At 45.0% G+C, this 23,913-nt stretch overlaps 1 protein-coding gene across 1 annotated transcript in view; it reads right to left on the bottom strand.

The window, feature by feature from the left end:
• The window catches only part of CCR7 (C-C motif chemokine receptor 7), a 170,171-nt gene that overhangs the window by 38,786 nt on the left and 107,472 nt on the right, over positions 1-23,913 (bottom strand). The gene's annotated exons all lie outside the window — the stretch shown is intronic.

Genomic DNA, 23,913 nt, shown 5'->3' with positions numbered 1-23,913 from the left:
GGGGTCCCAGGCTCGTCAGCCAACTGCTCGAGGGAGCTTTAACATTACAAATGGGGGTGGGGTCGCACACTACTCACACACCAGCGGGATTGCCCCTAAGGACTGTGGTAAGTGTAGTTCGTGTTCCGCGATGCATCTTCTTTCGATTCTCTGCTATCTTCGCTATCTTCACCATCCCTGCACACGTGTTTCGGGGTATTTACCCCTCATCAGCAGGGATTAGGCCGTGTTCTGGGGTTGCCGGTGGCTGCCAAATATTGCCAGGTTTAGTACCACTCAGGCGCGTAGGTGCGGGGTCCCAGGCTCGTCAGCCAACTGCTCGAGGGAGCTTTAACATTACAAATGGGGGTGGGGTCGCACACTACTCACACACCAGCGGGATTGCCCCTAAGGACTGTGGTAAGTGTAGTTTGTGTTCCGCGATGCATCTTCTTTCGATTCTCTGCTATCTTCGCTATCTTCACCATCCCTGGACACGTGTTTCGGGGTATTTACCCCTCATCAGCAGGGATTAGGCCGTGTTCTGGGGTTGCCGGTGGCTGCCAAATATTGCCAGGTTTAGTACCACTCAGGCGCGTAGGTGCAGGGTCCCAGGCTCGTCAGCCAACTGCTCGAGGGAGCTTTAACATTACAAATGGGGGTGGGGTCGCACACTACTCACACACCAGCGGGATTGCCCCTAAGGACTGTGGTAAGTGTAGTTCGTGTTCCGCGATGCATCTTCTTTCGATTCTCTGCTATCTTCGCTATCTTCACCATCCCTGGACACGTGTTTCGGGGTATTTATCCCTCATCAGCAGGGATTAGGCCGTGTTCTGGGGTTGCCGGTGGCTGCCAAATATTGCCAGGTTTAGTACCACTCAGGCGCGTAGGTGCGGGGTCCCAGGCTCGTCAGCCAACTGCTCGAGGGAGCTTTAACATTACAAATGGGGGTGGGGTCGCACACTACTCACACACCAGCGGGATTGTCCCTAAGGACTGTGGTAAGTGTAGTTCGTGTTCCGCGATGCATCTTCTTTCGATTCTCTGCTATCTTCGCTATCTTCACCATCCCTGGACACGTGTTTCGGGGTATTTACCCCTCATCAGCAGGGATTAGGCCGTGTTCTGGGGTTGCCGGTGGCTGCCAAATATTGCCAGGTTTAGTACCACTCAGGCGCGTAGGTGCAGGGTCCCAGGCTCGTCAGCCAACTGCTCGAGGGAGCTTTAACATTACAAATGGGGGTGGGGTCGCACACTACTCACACACCAGCGGGATTGCCCCTAAGGACTGTGGTAAGTGTAGTTCGTGTTCCGCGATGCATCTTCTTTCGATTCTCTGCTATCTTCGCTATCTTCACCATCCCTGGACACGTGTTTCGGGGTATTTACCCCTCATCAGCAGGGATTAGGCCGTGTTCTGGGGTTGCCGGTGGCTGCCAAATATTGCCAGGTTTAGTACCACTCAGGCGCGTAGGTGCGGGGTCCCAGGCTCGTCAGCCAACTGCTCGAGGGAGCTTTAACATTACAAATGGGGGTGGGGTCGCACACTACTCACACACCAGCTGGATTGCCCCTAAGGACTGTGGTAAGTGTAGTTCGTGTTCCGCGATGCATCTTCTTTCGATTCTCTGCTATCTTCGCTATCTTCACCATCCCTGGACACGTGTTTCGGGGTATTTACCCCTCATCAGCAGGGATTAGGCCGTGTTCTGGGGTTGCCGGTGGCTGCCAAATATTGCCAGGTTTAGTACCACTCAGGCGCGTAGGTGCGGGGTCCCAGGCTCGTCAGCCAACTGCTCGAGGGAGCTTTAACATTACAAATGGGGGTGTGGTCGCACACTACTCACACACCAGCGGGATTGCCCCTAAGGACTGTGGTAAGTGTAGTTTGTGTTCCGCGATGCATCTTCTTTCGATTCTCTGCTATCTTCGCTATCTTCACCATCCCTGGACACGTGTTTCGGGGTATTTACCCCTCATCAGCAGGGATTAGGCCGTGTTCTGGGTTGCCGGTGGCTGCCAAATATTGCCAGGTTTAGTACCACTCAGGCGCGTATACCTGGCAGATATTGGCAGCCATCAGCAACCCCAGTACACGGCCTATCCCTGCTGATGAGGGGTAATACCCCGAAACACGTGTCCAGGGATGGCGAAGACAGCGAAGATAGCAGAAGATCGAAAGATGATGCTTCGCGAACACTTTACTACATTGACCAGAGTCCTTAGGGGCGACACCGCCGGTGTGTGAGTAGTGTGCGACCCCACCCCCATTTGTAACTTTAAAGCTCCCTTGAGCAGCGGGCTGACGAGCCTGGGATTCCGCACCTACGCGCCTGAGTGGTACTATACCTGGCAGATATTGGCAGCCATCGGCAACCCCAGTACACGGCCTATCCCTGCTGATGAGGGGTAATACCCCGAAACACGTGTCCAGGGATGGCGAAGACAGCGAAGATAGCAGAAGATCGAAAGATGATGCTTCGCGAACACTTTACTACATTGACCAGAGTCCTTAGGGGCGACACCGCCGGTGTGTGAGTAGTGTGCGACCCCACCCCCATTTGTAACTTTAAAGCTCCCTTGAGCAGCGGGCTGACGAGCCTGGGATTCCGCACCTACGCGCCTGAGTGGTACTATACCTGGCAGATATTGGCAGCCATCGGCAACCCCAGTACACGGCCTATCCCTGCTGATGAGGGGTAATACCCCGAAACACGTGTCCAGGGATGGCGAAGACAGCGAAGATAGCAGAAGATCGAAAGATGATGCTTCGCGAACACTTTACTACATTGACCAGAGTCCTTAGGGGCGACACCGCCGGTGTGTGAGTAGTGTGCGACCCCACCCCCATTTGTAACTTTAAAGCTCCCTTGAGCAGCGGGCTGACGAGCCTGGGATTCCGCACCTACGCGCCTGAGTGGTACTATACCTGGCAGATATTGGCAGCCATCGGCAACCCCAGTACACGGCCTATCCCTGCTGATGAGGGGTAATACCCCGAAACACGTGTCCAGGGATGGCGAAGACAGCGAAGATAGCAGAAGATCGAAAGATGATGCTTCGCGAACACTTTACTACATTGACCAGAGTCCTTAGGGGCGACACCGCCGGTGTGTGAGTAGTGTGCGACCCCACCCCCATTTGTTACTTTGTTAATTAGTTTCAATATAGTGAATCAAATACCAAAATGCACAGGGAGTCTATTCCAATAAAAAGGAGCCATGTAGGAAAAGGCTCTACCACCACATCTAGGCAAGCAGGTGCGGGGGGATACAGCAGGGCTTTGTCCTTGGATCTTAGAATTACTTTACTTGTGGTGGGTACATACAATTTGATTTTCTATTGGAGATAACTGGGGCCTTTGCCCCTTAAGGCCTTATATGCGAGAAAGCAGATCTTAAAAATGTTCATTTTTTCTCTTACTGGCAACAATTCAGAGCATTCAATGAAAGGGCTGACGGGGTACCCAGGAAAAGATTGAGAATAAGCCTAACTGCTGTATTTTGCACTACCTGTAATTTAGCCACAAGCGTCTCATTTACTGCAGCCAGTTAAGCGTTCTCGTTGTCTAGTCAGCTCACTACCAGGGCTTGAACTAATGTTCTTCTAGCAGAGATCGTAAGGTCGGGAAATATTCTGTGTAGAAGAAGCATATTATGGTAGCACAAGCCTGTGGTACCCAAAATATGATCTTTCATAGAGAGGTCTTGGTCAATTAAAATGCCAAGGCTCTTCACAGATTGTTTGGGACCTGTAATTTAGCCACAAGCGTCTCATTTACTGCAGCCAGTTAAGCGTTCTCGTTGTCTAGTCAGCTCACTACCAGGGCTTGAACTAATGTTCTTCTAGCAGAGATCGTAAGGTAGGGAAATATTCTGTGTAGAAGAAGCATATTATGGTAGCACAAGCCTGTGGTACCCAAAATCTGATCTTTCATAGAGAGGTCTTGGTCAATTAAAATGCCAAGGCTCTTCACAGATTGTTTGGGAGACGGGACTGATCCCAGTTGAGGGGTCCACCATACATTTGACCACAGAGCGATGGCTTTGCCGAACAGCATGATCTGAGTCTTGTCTAAGTTCAACTGTAGATAGTTGTCAGTCATCCAACTAGAGATGGCTAACATTCCCTTAGCAATGCGATATTTGGTTATAGCCAGATCAGAATCGAAAGTGATGATCAGCTGAGTATCATACGCATAGGATATTATTCCAAAGCCAAAAGGCTCAATGATCTTGGCAAGGAGTGCTTTATAAATGTTGAACAAGGTGGGGCTCAAGCATGAGCCCTGTGGTACACCATTATCCAAATGCATCTTGCGGGAGGTATAGGGGCCAAGAGTGATCGCTTGGAATCTGTTGTCCCAAAAATTATGTAACAATTTGAGAGCAGTCCCGTGAATGCCTATCTCATCTCACACAGACTCTTCAACGGCCTTGAATGAGGCATCGTCACATTCTCACACCATCTACACTCAACAATCTACAGCATGCTAAATTAGCCCATGCATACATAGACACAGCGCGTCATTCTTCAATCTCTTTCCTTACACATAGAGCAACCATACATGGAACGTCATTATATCATACTATTTCCGTACATGCAGGACAGATAACAGACATTTCCAACAATCATTTAGAAACAACAAGCCAAACTCGCAGCCCATCTTACTATTTGACAAGCAACAAACAAATGCCCATAAGGATAGCATGCTCAGAAACTCTCTAACATATATAAAAGCCCAGCCCAGCACTCCACCATGCCCAACACCCTGTTGCACTAGCCGGCTAAACCAATGTTCTGTACGTAGTGCCAAGCCTTCTGGATGCAGCACAAGCATCAGATGGAAGATCTCTCATACATAATGATAACAGCCACCAGTATGCACAGGCTGAACTTCTGAAAACACAACATTCAAACACCAGTGCAATCCAGCTCTGTCATCCCTAACATCAGTAAACATTAGCACACCCCATCAGTGTCCTCGTTAGGCATGGTAAGGTAGGAATCACATACAACCCACATTTATGCTCTTCAAAGCCAAGAACCCACGCCCATCCAATCCTCCATTCATACGTAACAGTGATTGACCCCAGCACACAGGAGCTGAAATACATAATCTAGACAACCAATATACTGCTCCTATTACCACTAACCTGGCAAAACATCCCATCTACTGTCAGAGAAATCCACTAGGCCTGAGGGCACAAGCTATATAGGATTGTACTAGGTACATGTAAGTAGGTACACAGGTAAAGTGCTGAACTAATGAGCAGAAGGCTGCAAGAAAATAATAGAATAAGTTCTGAAGGCCATGGCTATCATCAACATAGACTCCAGTACGATGTGTGTTTTTATCACGTGTTCTTCTAGCTGAAAACGTTTCTTTCGTATGCACATCCACTATACAGTCTATACGTTTGGGACAGTTCATATTTCGGGGAACTCAATTTTTGGGCACCTGTCCGTGTGGCTCCTTATTTTGGGATCACAAAATAAATTGATACATTTATATTACGTCTAAATTGAAGAATAGTGAGTTATTTTTCTTACACAATCTTGGTGGAGCGATTTCAATGCGCGTCCGGTGCCGCTTGCCCTTATGTTACACCGGCATACCTGCAGGCCCGCCTATTGGCACCTTAAATTGCGGATGTGTGAGCAGAGAGCCCCTGTTGACACCCAGATAAGCACTACAAGTCTGGCAGCACTTGCACATGTGCTCCAAAATGGCGCCGCCATTACTTATTACTGAGCTGTATTAAGTGAGCTCACAGGCTGTCTTCCAGATGTTTCATCTTCACGGCCAGTGCTTCCTGCTGAAATCGGACAGCCCTGCGGGCGTCTGCGAGAAATGCATTCCTCCATCATAATCGCCATCCGCTTAACTCTTTAATTGTGTGGTATTTATTTTGAACACTTTTACAGCTGCGCAGCAAATAGTGCCAGCTGCACCGTTTAGGCCTTTTACAGCTGCGCAGCAAGTAGTGCCAGCTGCACCGTTTAGGCATTTTACAGCTGCGCAGCAAGTAGTGCCAGCTGCATCGTTTAGGCCTTTTTACAGCTGCGCAGCAAGTATTGCCAGCTGCACCGTCTAGGTATTTTACAGCTGCGCAGCAAGTAGTGCCAGCTGCATCATTTTGGCCTTTTTTACAGCTGCGCAGCAAGTAGTGCCAGCTGCATTGCTTAGGCCTCTTACAGCTTCGCAGCAAGTAGTGCCAGCTGCACCACTTAGGCCATCAATCAGATGTACAGCAAGTAATGCCAGCTGCATTGTTTAGACCTTTGCACAGGTGCACATCTAGTAGTGCCTGCTGCACCTATTAAGCAACTTTCTCCGTGGGGACAGTTCAAACTGTGTCATGACTCCTGCTGCATCAGAGATGGTCTGAATGATGTTGAGGTTGTTGTGCATTTTCTAGACATTGCGAATCAATTTGTGATCCACCCTATGCTCTTTGCCCTAACCTTAGTGTCTCACAGGAGCTTAGGGTCATATAGTAGTCTGTTGAGAACTTGGGCATACATGGCGGCTGGTGCCGAATATAGTTCTATTAGCAGGCTGGTATTAAGTTCAATGTTCTCCAATGGTCACTGGGTGGTAATTTTTATTCTGTTCTACTTTGTCTGTATTTGCTCTGTGATGGGTCCCTACTATCTGCAAATATTTCCCTTGTAACTTATATCTTGTGCCAGGTGGCACCTCATACTCCTAGACGAAGGGCCCAACAAATACCCACCTCACTTCCCTGATGGCACATTAACTCGGTTATTCCACCTTAAACGTTTGGATTATGCGCCCCCTTTTTGCCCTTTTATTTCTCCTCACTACCGCTTTCCCAGTAACACCCCTCTCATCTCTCCCCCACCCTCCTTCGCCTCATCTTCCCAACATGGCCACCTCTCGAGTTAAGTCTGGAGCCAATTGCTACAAAATCATTTATCCTCCCGACCAGACTAAAGCTACAATAAAACGACTGAAGCATAACACTATTGAACGTTTCCCGGACTCCCTTTTCGTTGATCAATTTTACAATGGTCGTCTTCGGAGGCTCAAAAACGATTTAATTTTCTTCAATCGCGACACCCCCTCTTGGTCCAACAGTTTTTACAATTCCCTTAACGTCACCTCCTCCTCCTCCTCTATCCCTTATGGGAAACAACTAAAAATGTCCCCCTCTGAGTGCTTCAATGGCTACCTCACTATCTCACTCTATAACAACGGTACTGTCATGATCCAAGGCAAAGACTCCTGCCTCTCGCTCTTTGACCACCTCTTCCCCTCCCTACTCCCCTCCTCTGCAACCGGGTTTCCCACTGACTCTCCTTCCAGCTCCACCCATTACTCCCTTTCTCCTCCGCCGACCCCACCTCACTCCAATTGGCTGCACTCTCGAGAAGCGCAGGTCGGCCCTCTTCCCCCCCCCCAACTTACCTCATCTCCTATTCCTCCCCCCTCACAGTATGTCCCCTCCCACATTACTTCAGCCTTACCACGAGCTAACACGCTCCTCGTCCCATCTGCACTATCACGATACTCCAAACTCTTCTCCTCCCCCATACTTCTTCCCATCACCCCCCTTTTTAGTCCACCTCTCCTCCAACCCTCTCCCCCAATTAACTTTCCCTATGCTCCCCTTATCCCTCCTTCCATCCCTCCTCTCCACCCCTTCATCCCCTCGTCATTCACCCCGTTTTTGCCACCACATTCCCACTGCATCTCTCTCCTCCCTCCTACTCCTCCAGTACTGTTGCACTACCCCCTTTCCCCTCCTAGTAACCCCTTCCATCTCCCTCCCTCGGGCCCAGCAGCCTCAACTTCCCTTTCTCTCAACCCCCCTCACTCTGCCAGATGACCGTTCCCTCACTGTTACCTCTCCTAACTGACAGGACCTCCACAACCACTGCACCTCTTTTCCTCCCAAACCTCCTACATTCCCATGACGCCACACGGGCCTCTCCCCTCCTACTTCCCTACCGCCGTGTTCCGCACCTTTCTCCCTCTAAATTTGTCCTTAATCCCTCTCCCTCTTGCAACACCAACAATGACAACTCTCCCTTAACCCCCAATTCACTTACTCCCGCTCCCAACCTCCACCTTTCCCCACCTGTGAACCCCACCCCCCAACTCACCTCCTGTCCTCCCACCTCTCCCTGCCTTCCACCACCAATTCCACCCCCCCTTATTTCACTCGAGCCACCCAACCTTCCGTGCTTTACCTCTTTCTCACTGGAAAATACGCTAGGCTCTCTGATCACCTCCATCTCCCAGCTTACAGCTGCCATTTCACTTTTATGCTCTAAGATCTCCACCCCTCCATGCACCTCTACTCCCTCCCAACTTCCCTTGAGATGCACCTCGCCCCCTCACCCCAATACAGCCAAGCTCAACCTTTCGTCTGCAAACGTCGTTAACTCACACAAGCCCTTGAACGCCACCCTTCTCCAAAAGGCATACCCTAGCAACCCCACTATCTACACTATTCCGACCATCACCTCTGTCAGAACAAAGCATCCACCTAAACCCTCCCGAGCACCCCCGCAAATGTACAATATCCCGATCACCCTCCAGAGCCCAAGTGCCCCCGTCACCAAAACAGTCTTGACAGAGCTGCGCTGTATGCTTCACATCTGCAGTACAACACAAACTTGAAATCTCCGATACCATCACCCTTCACAAACTTGACATGCTCTTCCTCACAGAGACCTGGTTCAAAGATACCTCTCACTCTATGTTTGATCTCCTATTACCCACAGGGTATTCCATATTTAGGAATGACAGAACTGAAAACACAGGGGCAGGTGTTGCAGTCATCTTTAGAAACGCCCTCCAACTTAAGGCTTCTCCTATCAGCTCCTCCCACACCTTTGAATGCCTTTCTCTTGAGCTTCAATTGCAACACCGTTCACCACTCAGATTCCATATCATTTACCGCCCGCCTCATAGTGGCTCTTTGTTTATAGAAGATCTCAAAGACTTCATCAGCGACCAATACTCTCAAAGTGACAATCAGACCATCGTGGGTGACTTCAATCTCCACTGGGGCGTACCGCAAGACGCCTCTGCGAACTCACTGGCCACCTTCCTCTCTGCAAATGATCTTGTCCAACACTGCACTGAATCAACCCACTCCAAAGGCGCAATCCTGGACCTTGTTATTTCTAAAGCAGGCATGCTTTCTACTACTACCCCAATTCATGTAGACTGGTCTTACCACCACCTCATCCCATTCTCTCTTCAACTTTCACACTCTATAACTCTTGGCCAACCAAAGAGGGCCATCTCCTGGTTCCGTGATGCCAAAAACATTGATGTCGGTCCCCTCTGTGAATCAGCTTTGCTATCACTCCCAAGGCTAGACCCGAACATAGCTGTTGACGATCTCACCTCCCAATGCCTCACAGTTCTTGCAGCTGAAATTAATAACGTTGCTCCACTCAAAAGCAAAAGGATAAGGCCCACTCCCTCAGCACCTTGATTCAACAAATCCCTTTATGAGGAAAGGAAGCAGCTAAGACTCCTGGAGAAGCAATGGAGGCATTTGCCCTCCACTGACAATTTAGCCATGCTTCGCACAGCAAGATCCAAGTACCACAAGCACATCTTCCTTGAGAAAGCGACGCACTTCAAAACCCTCCTTGACTCCGCCAAAAATAGACCAAAAAAACTATTCGATCTCATCAAGACTCCGAGCTGCTCTCCCCCAACCCCCAAGGTGGAGGATTCTACAAAGAGAGCAGCGGATTTCGCTATTTTCTTCGATGGAAAAGTGAAATCACTTGTGGATCAGGTTGCTCATCCTACACCTCCAGAGGAGCGCAAACCCTTAGCCATTTGGCAGAGCTTTGACCCCATATCTGAAGATGCCCTTCTCAAGTGCATACGCGAAACAAAGCCCTCCAACCATTCTCTTGACCCTATCCCCAGTGCCATTGCCTTTGACTTCTATACCCATTCCCTTTCCTATTGGACCACTCTGATCAACCTCTCCCTCCGGCAAGGCTCCCTTCCTGTCTCCTTCAAAACTGGGCATGTCACCCCTCTGCTTAAAAAGCCCACTGCTGATGCGAATGACCTCAACAACTTCCGCCCCATCACTAACCTTCCCTTTCTGGCGAAGATCACAGAAAGATGTGTAGCAAAACAACTCTGTCGTCATATCAAGGACAATGATCTTCTTGACAATTGTCAGTCCGGCTTCATCCAAAACTGCAGCACTGAAACAGCCCTACTGCAAGTGGTTGATGATGCGCTGAGGATACTCGACTCAGGGGGGTCCTGTCTGCTAATTCTCCTTGACCTTTCCGCAGCCTTCGACACTGTTAATCACAACACCCTCCTCAATATTCTTCAACAGAGAATGGGCATGGAGGGCACGGTGCTTAAATGGTTTGCATCCTTCCTCTCTGACCGATCACAAATGATCAAAATAGCAAACAGTCTTTCTTCTCCTGTGGCGGTGGGTCAAGGTGTTCCCCAAGGCTCTATACTTGCACCCACATTGTTCAATCTCTACTTAGAACCACTGGGAAACCTCCTAAGCAAATCCGGGACTCACTATCATCTCTATGCAGACGCAGACGACACTCAACTCTACCTCAAAGTTGCCTCCACTCATGATCTCTCCATCCTAAGATCTACTCTTGACTCCATTCAAAACTGGATGTCAACTCATCAATTGATTCTGAATCCCTCCAAAACTGAATTCCTCCTCTTCTACTCCTCACTCTCTCCTCCCCCGGTTCAATCATGGATGGATCAGATGAATCTACTAAACAATAAACCCATCATTGTCGACAGCGCAAAATCCCTTGGTGTCATTCTTGACAAAAAACTCAATCTAACTCCCCACATCAATTCTATTGCAAAATCTGCTCGTTACCAACTGCGCCTTCTTTGGGGAATCTGTCGCTTCTTCCCGGAGGAGGACCTTATAACCCTGGTGCAATCGCTGGTCCTCTCCAGACTAGACTACTGCAATTCTCTTCTTACTGGCCTCCCCAAATCTCACCTGTCCCCACTTAAGTCTGTCTTCCATTTAGCAGCTCGTTTCATTTATGGGGCCAAAAGAAGCGATCTCAAAAGGTAGAGAGTTTCCCAGGGACCAGAAAGGACTGGGTATCAACAATTTTAACAAAAAAGGAATCCTTTCTGTGTATCAGTCTTTCTAAAGTGACCAACAGGCCTACACATTTGACTCATTTGCTGTTACTTTTAAGTTTAAGCAGTTTTTCAACATTGGTACACCACACTAGAATGTCATTTTAGTTACTCTCAAAGTTTTTTATTTAAAATGTTTTTTTCGTAAAAACTTTTTTTATGTATAAAAAAGAAGCACATATATATTCACAAACTTTATATCACGCTTTAAGTCATTTAAAAAGTGTGCTCTGTTACACTTGTAACTACTATCTAACAATTCCGGGTTACGGTTTCTAGTTCAGAGTCACACTTGGTTCAAACAATATTTGTGTATTCACATTCAATAAAATCAAAACAATACAATTCATTAATAGTTAATAAGTCCTATTTGTCGACGCGTTTCGGTGCGTAGATTGCATTTGTGGCACCTTCCTCAGGACAGACGAAATTAAAACAAACGTGATAGCTTCTTTCTAAAAAAGGAAAGAATAAGTATAATCAATATATTTTCCTAAAGAGAGTTTTTATTCTAGTTGTGGGCTAATTTACAAGTGGTTGCTTTTGAGTATATTGGGTCCCCTTACTTGAAATTTTAGGGATTTAGGTCCTTGTATTGATCTTTCAGGACTGCTTTGTTCCTATGTGGCGTTACGTTTCTCCTTGGTAGCGCCAAAATCTTATTCTTTTATTCACTTTCTACAAAAAGAAAAGACAAGCAGGGAATTTAAGCTCCATGCTAGAGATAATGGTATTGGCTGTTGCATCCATATTTCATAATTTACTCACTTATAGAGATTTTATATATCCCTTTAAAATATGGGTGTCTGTCAAAGCTGGTACTGTTTTCCAGTCTGGCCCTCAAGCGATTTGGTGGTATTACTTTGCCACGTACATTTGGTGATGTTACTGCGCCTATAGACAACACATTGATTAATTAAAGAGTTTTTAGCCTACTTGTTTGGGTAGATTTGGTTTAGAGGAGTAATTTGGCTGATACTCACCTGGCAAGTATTACTCAATGCTTACACTCTGGCACTTTCTTTATTACACCCTTTCCAGTGGTGTCTGTCAACCTGTATTTGGAGTGACATAGTGGTGTATTTAAGTATCATCACCCCCACCATGTTCTAAAAACCCTATCTTCTGTACTACTGGGGCAATTTGGTGTGTCCTACATACCTTGTTAATTTGACAGGTTTGACATAGGTCCAGAGTGCGCCTTGACTTTTTGTTTGGAGCGAGGTCTGTTCTTTTACCTGGAAGATTAATAGATCATCTTAGAATAGAAGCAGCGACGTATTGATATTCAGTCTATGTATTTCATCTGCCGCCTGGACATGGGCATCTACTGTTTACTTTTCACCCAATGTCTCGCTCTCTAAAACCCCATAATCTTTCATTGTTATTCCTGGGAGCGGGTCCCTTACCCTGCGCCTGTTGTTACAGAGCATTCAGCCCCAATTTGTGTTCATTATTCTCACTGGTGGAAAAAGTTCCCCGCTATTAACCTACTGCTTACGATGGTACATGGACTATTGCCATCCTCCTGCTCAGATAGTGCAGCCCCCATCAGCTATTCCATTCCCTGGACTGTTACCGTCCTCCTACTCTGGTAGCGCAGCCCCCGTCTGCTATTACAGCCCCCGCACGCTTACCTTCTCATTTGCCGGCACCGAGCAATTCGCTTGCGACCGCTTCCTGCTTTGGCTGCTTTCAATTGAGCTAGTAACATTAAGTCCGCCTTAAATACCCGTGCGCATCCTAAGTGGGATAGCAATTATCTCGTTGATTGATGTAAATTGCTTTAATTTCGCGGCAAAATTCGGCGCCATTTTAGTAGTTTTATTAACCCATATAAGACTACCGAGCCACGAGTTCGAGTCCCCCGTGTTCCCGACTCTAATCCTTATTATTTAATTAATTTTATTTTTCAGGGGCATCATGTCCCTGCGCTCACTTTATATCTATGCCATATTCTCTCCATAGTGTTGTTTCGCCACATAGTTTACGTGTATAATTGTCTGCGCCCATCTGTTGGCGCCATTTTAGTAGTTCGCGATGTTTGTTATGAACTACATAGTCTCGAGTTCGAGACTGTGGATGCGCAAACGCACTGTACCACTAACTGAATTTTATATTATAGGTAATTTGGGGTCTTATTTGCTCTACCTCGCCCTGGCATGAGTTTATTTTTCTTATGTTTTTTTGGAAAAAGAGCAAAATTGCTCGTTTTAACCATACATTAATTTCTAGACAAAAAATTTTTTCGCCATACTTTCGATACCAGCGCATGCCTCGTGTCTCAGATGGATACCAATTATTGCATTTTTATGTGATTTAACAAGTGCCATAGTGATGTTAAAAACAATGGATAATTCGTAGTTACTCAGCAATACATCCAATTTGCACTGATATAAAAGGAGTACAGAAGTACATCGTCTATATTACACTTTATACAGACTTAAGTAGAAATATACCTGGATTGAAAAATATACAATTAATTTGCAATGATACAAATGGAGTACAAGGATGCATAGCATATGTTACATTTTATACAGACTTCAGTAAAAGTGTACCAGGGTACAAAATATGGTATCCTGTGGGGTAATTACCGAATCATTCTGTCCCACTCCTCCCGTCCATTTAATCCATGATAGTATGACTTAAATTTGGACATGTAGAATTGTTCCCTCTGTTTACGTTTTTTATTTAAATCGCCCCCTCTTACTGATATCTTGATCTTTTCCAGTATAAACCACTTGATGTCATCTAGACTGTGATTTTGCGCTGTCCAGTGATCAACTAGTGGGGCATTCTTTTTTTTGTTTCTTACTGCGGAACGATGTTCCGTGAGTCGTAGACGCATTTCGCGGCCCGTCTCACCAATGTAACATTTATTACACGGGCAAAGCACCAGGTACACTACATTGGCCGTACGACAATTTACATGTTCGTTCATCCAATGGGTAATGCCCTGCACTTCTAATTTGTCAGTTTTGATGATATTTTTGCAGTGCGAGCAAGAACCACAGGGTAAATTGCCCCTGATGGGGTTGTTGCTTACAACATCTAGTTGTCCTCCTCTTTTCGGTTCTTTAAAGGTTTGTACTAAATGGTTTCTTATGGTCTTATTCCTTCTGTACGCGTATATGGGTTTACTCATAGGTGTTATTCCTACTTTATTTAGTATTGTCCAATTTTTGTTTATCAGATTCTTCACTTTGTTACTAAAGCCATTATAGTCATTTACCATAACTATCTGATCATTACAGTTTTTAGGTTTGGACGATGCTTCAAATAAACTGTCACGATTATAATACTTCGCACGCTTATATGCCTGTTTTATTAAACGGTTTGGGTATCCTCTTTGGGCGAGTTTTGTTTTTAAAAAAGCTGCATGTTTTTCATAACTCGCTCTGTCGCTACAATTCCTCCTTATTCTTAGGAATTGACTAAAAGGTATCCCCTCTTTTTGGCACCTCGGGTGATAGCTTTTATGGTGAAGAAGCGTGTTTCGGTCAGTTGGCTTAACAAATAAGTCTACATTGAGGACCCCTTCTCTTTCGTGAATCTTGATATCCAAAAAATCTACTGACATTTGGCTTTTGTTGGAGGTAAATTTCAGGTTAGATAAACTGTGGGGATCCTAACCTGAAATTTACCTCCAACAAAAGCCAAATGTCAGTAGATTTTTTGGATATCAAGATTCACGAAAGAGAAGGGGTCCTCAATGTAGACTTATTTGTTAAGCCAACTGACCGAAACACGCTTCTTCACCATAAAAGCTATCACCCGAGGTGCCAAAAAGAGGGGATACCTTTTAGTCAATTCCTAAGAATAAGGAGGAATTGTAGCGACAGAGCGAGTTATGAAAAACATGCAGCTTTTTTAAAAACAAAACTCGCCCAAAGAGGATACCCAAACCGTTTAATAAAACAGGCATATAAGCGTGCGAAGTATTATAATCGTGACAGTTTATTTGAAGCATCGTCCAAACCTAAAAACTGTAATGATCAGATAGTTATGGTAAATGACTATAATGGCTTTAGTAACAAAGTGAAGAATCTGATAAACAAAAATTGGACAATACTAAATAAAGTAGGAATAACACCTATGAGTAAACCCATATACGCGTACAGAAGGAATAAGACCATAAGAAACCATTTAGTACAAACCTTTAAAGAACCGAAAAGAGGAGGACAACTAGATGTTGTAAGCAACAACCCCATCAGGGGCAATTTACCCTGTGGTTCTTGCTCGCACTGCAAAAATATCATCAAAACTGACAAATTAGAAGTGCAGGGCATTACCCATTGGATGAACGAACATGTAAATTGTCGTACGGCCAATGTAGTGTACCTGGTGCTTTGCCCGTGTAATAAATGTTACATTGGTGAGACGGGCCGCGAAATGCGTCTACGACTCACGGAACATCGTTCCGCAGTAAGAAACAAAAAAAAGAATGCCCCACTAGTTGATCACTGGACAGCGCAAAATCACAGTCTAGATGACATCAAGTGGTTTATACTGGAAAAGATCAAGATATCAGTAAGAGGGGGCGATTTAAATAAAAAACGTAAACAGAGGGAACAATTCTACATGTCCAAATTTAAGTCATACTATCATGGATTAAATGGACGGGAGGAGTGGGACAGAATGATTCGGTAATTACCCCACAGGATACCATATTTTGTACCCTGGTACACTTTTACTGAAGTCTGTATAAAATGTAACATATGCTATGCATCCTTGTACTCCATTTGTATCATTGCAAATTAATTGTATATTTTTCAATCCAGGTATATTTCTACTTAAGTCTGTATAAAGTGTAATATAGACGATGTACTTCTGTACTCCTTTTATATCAGTGCAAATTGGATGTATTGCTGAGTAACTACGAATTATCCATTGTTTTTAACATCACTATGGCACTTGTTAAATCACATAAAAATGCAATAATTGGTATCCATCTGAGACACGAGGCATGCGCTGGTATCGAAAGTATGGCGAAAAAATTTTTTGTCTAGAAATTAATGTATGGTTAAAACGAGCAATTTTGCTCTTTTTCCAAAAAAACATAAGAAAAATAAACTCATGCCAGGGCGAGGTAGAGCAAATAAGACCCCAAATTACCTATAATATAAAATTCAGTTAGTGGTACAGTGCGTTTGCGCATCCACAGTCTCGAACTCGAGACTATGTAGTTCATAACAAACATCGCGAACTACTAAAATGGCGCCAACAGATGGGCGCAGACAATTATACACGTAAACTATGTGGCGAAACAACACTATGGAGAGAATATGGCATAGATATAAAGTGAGCGCAGGGACATGATGCCCCTGAAAAATAAAATTAATTAAATAATAAGGATTAGAGTCGGGAACACGGGGGACTCGAACTCGTGGCTCGGTAGTCTTATATGGGTTAATAAAACTACTAAAATGGCGCCGAATTTTGCCGCGAAATTAAAGCAATTTACATCAATCAACGAGATAATTGCTATCCCACTTAGGATGCGCACGGGTATTTAAGGCGGACTTAATGTTACTAGCTCAATTGAAAGCAGCCAAAGCAGGAAGCGGTCGCAAGCGAATTGCTCGGTGCCGGCAAATGAGAAGGTAAGCGTGCGGGGGCTGTAATAGCAGACGGGGGCTGCGCTACCAGAGTAGGAGGACGGTAACAGTCCAGGGAATGGAATAGCTGATGGGGGCTGCACTATCTGAGCAGGAGGATGGCAATAGTCCATGTACCATCGTAAGCAGTAGGTTAATAGCGGGGAACTTTTTCCACCAGTGAGAATAATGAACACAAATTGGGGCTGAATGCTCTGTAACAACAGGCGCAGGGTAAGGGACCCGCTCCCAGGAATAACAATGAAAGATTATGGGGTTTTAGAGAGCGAGACATTGGGTGAAAAGTAAACAGTAGATGCCCATGTCCAGGCGGCAGATGAAATACATAGACTGAATATCAATACGTCGCTGCTTCTATTCTAAGATGATCTATTAATCTTCCAGGTAAAAGAACAGACCTCGCTCCAAACAAAAAGTCAAGGCGCACTCTGGACCTATGTCAAACCTGTCAAATTAACAAGGTATGTAGGACACACCAAATTGCCCCAGTAGTACAGAAGATAGGGTTTTTAGAACATGGTGGGGGTGATGATACTTAAATACACCACTATGTCACTCCAAATACAGGTTGACAGACACCACTGGAAAGGGTGTAATAAAGAAAGTGCCAGAGTGTAAGCATTGAGTAATACTTGCCAGGTGAGTATCAGCCAAATTACTCCTCTAAACCAAATCTACCCAAACAAGTAGGCTAAAAACTCTTTAATTAATCAATGTGTTGTCTATAGGCGCAGTAACATCACCAAATGTACGTGGCAAAGTAATACCACCAAATCGCTTGAGGGCCAGACTGGAAAACAGTACCAGCTTTGACAGACACCCATATTTTAAAGGGATATATAAAATCTCTATAAGTGAGTAAATTATGAAATATGGATGCACCAGCCAATACCATTATCTCTAGCATGGAGCTTAAATTCCCTGCTTGTCTTTTCTTTTTGTAGAAAGTGAATAAAAGAATAAGATTTTGGCGCTACCAAGGAGAAACGTAACGCCACATAGGAACAAAGCAGTCCTGAAAGATCAATACAAGGACCTAAATCCCTAAAATTTCAAGTAAGGGGACCCAATATACTCAAAAGCAACCACTTGTAAATTAGCCCACAACTAGAATAAAAACTCTCTTTAGGAAAATATATTGATTATACTTATTCTTTCCTTTTTTAGAAAGAAGCTATCACGTTTGTTTTAATTTCGTCTGTCCTGAGGAAGGTGCCACAAATGCAATCTACGCACCGAAACGCGTCGACAAATAGGACTTATTAACTATTAATGAATTGTATTGTTTTGATTTTATTGAATGTGAATACACAAATATTGTTTGAACCAAGTGTGACTCTGAACTAGAAACCGTAACCCGGAATTGTTAGATAGTAGTTACAAGTGTAACAGAGCACACTTTTTAAATGACTTAAAGCGTGATATAAAGTTTGTGAATATATATGTGCTTCTTTTTTATACATAAAAAAAGTTTTTACGAAAAAAACATTTTAAATAAAAAACTTTGAGAGTAACTAAAATGACATTCTAGTGTGGTGTACCAATGTTGAAAAACTGCTTAAACTTAAAAGTAACAGCAAATGAGTCAAATGTGTAGGCCTGTTGGTCACTTTAGAAAGACTGATACACAGAAAGGATTCCTTTTTTGTTAAAATTGCCAAAAGAAGCGATCACATCACACCGATGTTATCCACCCTCCGCTGGCTTCCCTTCGAGGCTAGAGCTATCTACAAGACCGCTTGTATCACACACAAAGCCTTGCACTCCTCCTCTCCCCGCTACCTGGCGAATAAACTGAAACTCTCTGGAGGCTCTAGACCTTCAGTCACCCCGAGAGCTCCACATGACAGTGCCCAAAACTGATCGAACACAAGCGAGTAAAGTGAAAGCCTTTGACTGAAAGTGTGTGACGTCGTATGTTTCCTGCCCCTCTCCATGGCCAGATTTGAGCTTGCAGTAGAAAACAAAGGGACTACCCCAACCAAAGTCAGTCTGGTGGATTGTGCTAGGGATGTAAATCTACCTGCCGCAAAATCTTTACCTCAGAGGTGGTCGGCTCTGTGCAGAGTTGCCGACTTACGAAGACTTTTATGGATACAGAAAATGTTATTCATTTAGTAGTTTACCTACTAATAAATGTCTTTGTGGATTGGACCCAAAAACATCTCAAATGGGAGTACAATTGGAATATTCAAAGAAAATTCATATACAATTTGTAAAAATATGTAGACATGTGCCCTCTTTCATGTCTACTAATAGGTAGTTAGACATTTCGTGGCCAAGGCACAAATGCATTTAAGAGTACGGGAAAGAATACTCCTATAGTACTACTTCTTGTACTCATAAATTACTTTGTGAATCGACCCAAGTGTATTTTCTGAGGGATTTTCATGTGTAAATTCTTTTCAGAAGGTATTGTACGTTGTCCTTTTCCATGTATTCTCATGGTACCATCCACAAGTGCTTGGAAATGCAATCAACTACTCTAAAGTTGATGCACGCCTTCAACAGATGCTAATCTATGGAAACCGAATGCTTTGCTTAGGTTGGTCAATCAGCCCTCAAACGATTCTTCCAAAAAATATTAATTTCTTAGTGCCCTCACTCACGTAGCTTCATACTGCCTTGAGGTCTCTCCTGCAGAGCACATGAAGCTTCAGTAACTGTACCTATAAAAAATGTTTTCCAGCCAGCCTATTATCTTGAGACTGACCAGTGGTGGCCAGCATGGCTCGTGGGTGGCGGGGAAGAGAGAGTTGCAGGTGGGGGTCGCACGCGGGGTGGTGGTTGTCAGTGGCGGCTCCTCTATAGGGGCGTTTGGGTGCCTCCCCCCTGCTTTCTCGCAGTGCGAGAAGGCAGAAACATAAATGGTAATATCTACCATCTGTTTCTGCCTTCTTGCACGGCGAGAAAGATGAAGATCCTGGTTGAGAGTGGGCGGTGTTTCTCGAGAGTAGGGGGGGAGTGGCTTGCCCACTGTTGTTAATATTGACTGTTTGGGCAGCCTGAGGCCGCCCAAACAGTTAGTATGAACAATAATGGGCAAACCACTCCCCCTGCTCTCGAGAAACACCAACCTCTCTCCCTGTTCTCTTTGTATGCTGCAGCATACAGAGAGAAAATGACCCGGGTGGGGCAGCGGCCTCACCAATCGCAACGCTGCGACTGGTGGTGGGGAGGATGACGAGCGCTGCAGCATTCAAAAAGCCAGACGGCGGGAGCCGGGAGTCTCGGGACATAAGGAAAAGCGGGACGGAGGGTAAGTTTAACTTTTATTTTATTTATGTTTTTCCCTTAAACCCCTCCCGCCTCCTCTCCGCGGCGCGACAACCCCATTTCCACCCCCCCAACCCGCCCGTAATGCCAGCCGCGACTGATGTCACACCCCCAACACCCATATCCCCCCACCTTTCTCCTACCATCTTGGATACATTCCTGCTTTGTAAAAATGTGCTGTGTTTGAAGGGAGGAAGCACAGCTTATTTGTTTCTATTGTAATGTTAAATGCGTTAAGATTAGATGCATTCCACCTCGCTGCAAACGATGCACATTCATCACACACATTCACAGTGCCACACTGGAACCATTAAAAAACTGGTGCACGCTGCCGTAACACCGAAGGGAGCTAATTTTATGGCAAATGTGCACATAGATCGCAAGCAAAAATGCCGTAACTCACGAAAATTCGAGAATCTGGCTCAAAGGGGGGGCTGATCCGATGCACCATACTATAAGTTGTGGTGGGCACAAGAAAAATGTATGTGAATTAGTGCTGTGTGCTTTGAATGGGTGTGTGCATGGGTATGTGCTAGCGAATGATGGGTGTATGTGTGCGCTTGTGAATGGATGGGTGTGAGTGCACATGTAGATGGGTGGGAGTGAGTATGTGTGTGTGGGTGCTTGTGAGGGATGGGAGGAAGGGAGTGTGCTTGTGCGTGCCCGCCCCGCTACTCGTCGACATTACGTGCCGCCACTGGTGGTTGTGCAACATAAAAAAATGTAAAATAAACTTACCTTGCTGCCCGATCCCACGTCTCTGTTCCTGCTCTCCTCGTCGAACTCGAGGAACAGGAAATACAACTAGGCCCCACTGACCATTGGTCTGAGCGTCCTGGTTTGATGTTCAGCCAGGGAATGGGGGCTGGGCATGTTCTCCATGCAGGCTGTAATACATCCTGCATGGAGAACAGGGAAAGTGTGCAAACCACTCCTCCCCTGCCCTGCTCTGAGAGCAGAGCAGCCCTGCCCACCCGCACACCTGCAAAGCAGCATGAAGCATAAAATGATAATAACTCAAAGTTATTTTCATTTTATGTTTCCACTTTGCACTGCTTAAAAGCAGTGGGGTGACGCTCCTCCGCCATAGCAGAGAGCCTCCACTGAGACTGACATGTGCCCTTCACTACTCAAATTGGGTGTTAAACTTTTTTCTGGATTTCTAAAAAGTTCTCTAAGAAACCACAAAAAGCACCTGCTGATTTTTCTGATCCTACAGAAGATGTTTGTCATTATTATCATAACTTGCTCTTGAACTGCATAATATTGATGGGAGGTTCTTTTCATCATCCAAAGATACAAGACTTGAGAATCCTCAGAGACATATTCAGATTGGCCCAGCTGGGTTGTAGAAAGTGGCTTTTGAATCACCATGTGCTTGCCACCAAGCACTATGACTTCTTTGAGGTTGAGCGATTGCACATGGCATAGCTGGTGAGATGTTGTGCAGTGTTCTCAGTCTCCTCATCCTCTAGTAAGAAACATCTGTAGCCCTACCTTCACAAAAATCACGTGTAATGCTGCATGATGCAGCTATATGCACACACATACACTTGTCAAGGAGCTGTCAAGAAGCTACGCACATCTGGAATTACCTCTGCTAATAACCAGTTGCTTCTTTGGATTGGATTGGATTGGATTGAAGGACGTTGAGAATACAGAGAGTATTTCTGGAAGTTGTGTAGTTAATAGAAACAAACTTTGAAATACCTAACCATTTTTACGAACTCTTTTGAGACTGAGGTGTATATTACCTATGTTTTAGCACCGTGTTTGAGTCATAACATGATGCAAAACAACCCTAAATCAATTTTTTATGATTTACTTTCCAGCGCTAAATGTCTTTAGCACTGAAAATTAACTTGAAAGCTTTGCATTACTTAGCACCGAGAGGGCATGGTGTATAGCCGTTCCCATGCAACCACCCAAGGTTCCTGCTGCTTAGCCCTATTTACTTAAAAAAGTAGACAAGGTTTAGAGTCACAAAATAACGCCCATTTCAGATAGGAGCAATCACAGAGAAATGTTTTAATTTATCATTTCTTTTCTGACATTGCATGCGTACTGCACTGTGCAGCACACATACAAAGTGGGAAAAGGTTTAAAGTTAGTCGAAGCATAGTATTATGTCCTGGAAGGTATACTTTCAGTACAAAACGCGTGCTAGACTCATAGAGACACCCTTGCACCTTGGTGCAAAAGTATGTCCGTGGCACACAGCCGCATATTTCTTCAACTGCGTTAGGGAGAGGGGAAGAGAGTGCCATATTTCTGCAAACATGGCGCTCTCCTTCTCATGCAGCGCAGTATTTGTGGCTGCTGCATTGCGCTGCATGACAAACTAGTAAATCTGGCCCCCAGTTTGTTGTATTTGACTTGAAGCTTTCCTTTGGTGGAATAGGAAGGACTATTAAGTCAGGATCATGTATTAATGTTATGAATGTGTCTCAAAGCTTAAGGTATTAGAGTTCTAGTATGTTTTGTAAGAATTGTCAGTGAAGGAATAAAATATTTACATTTAGTTAATTATGTTGCATTACAACACAAGTCATGTAGAAACCGAAGGGCACATGCATCAAGATAAGCTATTGCGATACCTTAATAGCAATTTTAAAGAAATCTCTATTTAGTAGTCGCAATTCCTTATGCATGTAGGGATCGCAAAACAAATAGCGATTCCTACACATTCCCCAATAGCGATTAGCAAGTTGTGATTCGCTATTAGGGAATGCATTCCCATTCATTCCTATGGGCCTCTAGGAAAGTGTTCCAATTTCGCAATTTACCAAATAGGTAATCGCAAATTGAGAATGCAATTGCACGGGTGCTAGAGGGCCTGAGGTCCCCCTGATGCACCCCCAAAAAAGGTAAGTGTGCACATGTGGCGCACACACATGCTCTAAGAGCCTGTGTATGCGCCTCATGACACTTTGAAAAATGCAATTTTGTGCATTTTACTAAGGATTTGCAAATTACCATCAACCTAAAGTTGATGGTAATTTGCAAATCCTTAATGCAAAGTCGCATTTTTAAAATGCTTCATGCATTGCATTTAGGAAATTGTGATTCCCTAAATGCATTCGCAAAATAGGTAATCGCAAAAATTGCGGTCACCTATTTTGCGAATGCACTGAGGTTTGATGCATCGGAAATGGCTTTTAGCGGTCGCAAACGGGCTGATTCTGAGAATCGGCCTGTTTGCAACAAGTAAAAAGCTTGATGAATGTGCCCCTATACTTCATGTCCCACTGAGAGTAAATAGTGAGGAAGCTAGAGGCGTTACTTTATCCACAGCGAGGTATGTTTAGTGAATTAATATGTTTTGGTTACCTGAGGGGTGGGCGAAGAATTCTGCTCCTCCAGCAGAGTTTGTAGAGTATAGCCCACTTCGCGCTCCATGCGGAGCTCAGAGTTCTGAACAACTCTGCATAGTGACGCGGAGCACATTTTTTAATCTTGAGCGGCTCGCTAACGTTAAGTTGGTGAGTGCTCGTGAGAATAAAATGCACGCTAGACCTCTTCCCAGCGATATTTCTTGATGCAGCCGGTGCCCGGTGGCTCGCGTTCAGAAATCTGCTGCTCGTGTTGAGGAAGCTGCCACTCAAGTAGAATGTCTACTCGAGTGGCAGAAAGCAGCAGCGCCCTCTGGCACATATTGCTGTTCGTGCTGATTTTACAGCACGGGACAAACTCCCGGCGGTAAAAATCATTGCGAGCAGCGCATCTTAATGACTCCACCTCTGGCGGAACTCTGCGTAGTGTGGCACCGTTTTTGCAGCACTTTATAGAGTTTCGCAGGGTAAAACTCTGCACAGGCCTGATTACACACCACACATACTTTTATAACAAGTTTTTCCATTGTGTTAAAGGTAAGGT

The sequence above is a fragment of the Lissotriton helveticus genome, chromosome 5_1 (assembly GCF_964261635.1).
Source record: "Lissotriton helveticus chromosome 5_1, aLisHel1.1, whole genome shotgun sequence".
Lineage (NCBI taxonomy): Eukaryota > Metazoa > Chordata > Amphibia > Caudata > Salamandridae > Lissotriton > Lissotriton helveticus.
This window is presented reverse-complemented; position numbering and strand designations above follow the sequence as displayed.